The sequence below is a fragment of the Benincasa hispida genome, chromosome 6 (genome assembly GCF_027475165.1).
Source record: "Benincasa hispida cultivar pf3 chromosome 6, pf3_genome.v1.1, whole genome shotgun sequence".
NCBI lineage: Eukaryota > Viridiplantae > Streptophyta > Magnoliopsida > Cucurbitales > Cucurbitaceae > Benincasa > Benincasa hispida.
Genome location: NC_143483.1, coordinates 16,151,434 through 16,154,406, shown reverse-complemented (window position 1 = coordinate 16,154,406; position 2,973 = coordinate 16,151,434).

Sequence of the window (2,973 nt, the reverse complement as noted above, 5' to 3'; positions counted from 1 at the left end):
AAGAGACTTAAACATGAAGTTATAGTCCATGGCTTTCCAACATGCTCATAATGAAGTTTAAAATTACATAGCTTAGCAAATCATGCCAATCAATCTTTAGCATGCTTTTATGGTATAATCTAGTTAACATTTTTATTTAACATTAGCGTCCAACTCAAGGGCGTTCCAGTAGAAAATCACTTACCTTGAACTTGAGCTAGATAAAACTCTACAAGCAATCAACCTCCCTTATCTAAATTCTAGGAATGCTGGTTAGAAAAAAAAAAAAATAGAAGTTGTCTTCTAGGATTTTTCTCTCTAATTGACCTCCCTTTGGAATGAAGTGAATGATTTGTAATGGATTGGATGGTTGTATTTATAAAGAAAAAAATAATCCTACTACAAAATTATTTGGGATTCCATAACTTAAATAATAGATAGATTACATTTCCTTTTTGAATATGATAGATTACATTTTCTTTTTGAATATGACACATTATCTAATTAGAAAATCTATTTTTTTTAGAAAATCAATAATTAAAGTAGTATATAGATTAGATTTTCTTTTTCAATAAGACATTTTCTCTAATAAAAAAAATCATATTTTAATTAATTAAAAAATCCATAATCTAATTAATTTGGGAATCCACAATAATATTTTAGTTAATTAGAAAATTCATAATCTAATTAATTTGGGAATTCACAATAATATTTTAGTTAATTAGAAAATCTACTATTTAATTAATTTGGGAATCCATATTCTACTTGCATTATAAATGTCACAATCTAACTAAATTAGAATTTTCATAATCTAATTAATTTAAATTAAATCCAAATTTCTCATATCAATTCAATTTAAATTATCTTTTCTATTTTGGATCCATACTCCAAAATTAAAGAGGATAAGATTTAAAACCACAATTTTCTTTTTTCCTTCTTAAATTTCAAATTCCTTTTAATTTCAAAATCCTAATTCTTTTTCTTTTTTTTATTTTCAAATCTTTATAAAAAATAATCAAAAAATTCCAAATCTCATATCAAATAAATCTCAAACCAATTAACTTCTCTAATTAATTTAATTTTGGCTCTAAAACAAAAATTAAAAGGAACATACAACCTAATAGTTGAGATAAATTACATCATTACAAATATTTAATCAATTTAAAATCACACTTCTCCCAAGTGAATTAATCCAATTTTTCCTTAAATTAAATTAAAATTTCAATTCTTTACAAATATCCTGTACATTAATTTTCCAAATCAAATTTTTAGCTACAATTTATCAAAATAACGCATAAATATTTCAAGATAATTTAATGAAAATTACTTGAAAAATTTGGGATGTTACATGCAACGCCTACCCAGTGTCGAGGCGCAGTACAAGAGCACTACGAGAGTTGAAAGGTAGCGTGCACGAATAAGAGGGTAATACCAGGGTGTTACGATAGAGCACGTCAACGTTAGTGTAATTAATGAAAAATTTTGTATGTTTGGAAATTCTTTTCTATAAATCATCCTATGTTTTGGCTGTCGAAATCATTCCACACACCATAAAATTTAAAGCCTTAGAGAATATTTTTTAGTCTAGAAAAATTGAGGAAAATTAAAGGTCGATTTAGAGGTCGATCAAGATCCCGAGGTGCGAATTGTGGGAAGATTTATGGGCTTTAACTGTCGAGATTGCTTTGAGAGTGGTATTTCTGTTAGGCTTGCTACCACTTCGTTGGGCCTGCTTCTGCAAAAGAAAAGCAAATTAGCCCAAATGATGAAAAATAAAAAGAGGCCCTTTAGCTTGATCCAATTCGAGAGGCCTTGATCATTGCCCCAAATTTCTTTGGTTAGTAGAGAACTTGGTTTAGAAGAGCCCACGATTTTCCAGCTGATGCCTTACATGTGGTTGATCCCACTAATCTTTGTCTAATGGAAAATGAAAAATACTTTTGATTTCTCTGATGGGTGATTAATGCAAACAAAATTTCTTTCTCTCTCTAGCTTTCAGATTTTCTCATTCTCCTGCCTTTCTGTATTCTTTTCTTTCTTCTAACCCTAATGCCTTTTATTTAATCTGTGCGATTTGTTTATGAGTATACGATGGAGGATGCTTGCAATTGGGTAGACGATGGCAGAAGAAAAGAGGTAGATGATCATGCAATCATGTAGACGATTGCTGGAAGAAAGGTAGACGATTGTTCGATCGTCTAGAAGATAAGAAGAAATTGGTAAACGATGAGCTATCATTTTGCTATCTTGTAGACAATAAGAAGAGAAGAAGAAATTTACTCAACGATGTACGTGGTTCGGCTATGAAAGCCTACGTCCACGGGAAGGAGAGAGTTTTATTAAGAAGCTAAGTCACAGACCCTTTTTCTTTATAGATTATTCAAGTTTTTCTTGAATCTATATATTGTTGTTGTGTCTAAAATTTGTAAATGATGAGTTTATATACTAATTTCTGATACAAGTAGTTTCAATAACTAAGTATGAAGATTAAACAAATGTGAAACAACTTCTTGATGTTGATGTATGAGCTTATATTCTTCAATTTCTTCATTTCATTTATTTCTTTTTACTAAATAAGGTTATTGCAATGTATGGGCTCCAACTACAGTAAAAAAAGAACGATAAAATAAACATAATAAAGTGATAAAATTGGACACAAGGTTTGGTAACCTAGTTGGGTGTAATACCACCTACATTTAGGAGGCAGTATACTCGAGGAAAGATATTTTCACTAATGAACAGTCAAGCGTTTACAATGTTGTACTTATCAGTAAATGCATAGCTTCTATAGCGACACATGAACAATCTAACTTAGTGAAAGAATACCTAGACTCCCCCTCTGTCACACCCCGCCCCAGACCACCCTCTTAGCCTAGGAAAGGGCATGACTGCAGCAGTTATCAACTCTTTTGTTGACATTTACTGCCTAATAACTCTTGCGAAATAACTCTGATACCAATATATATAACTCATATACAGCGGAATGTCTTTTGG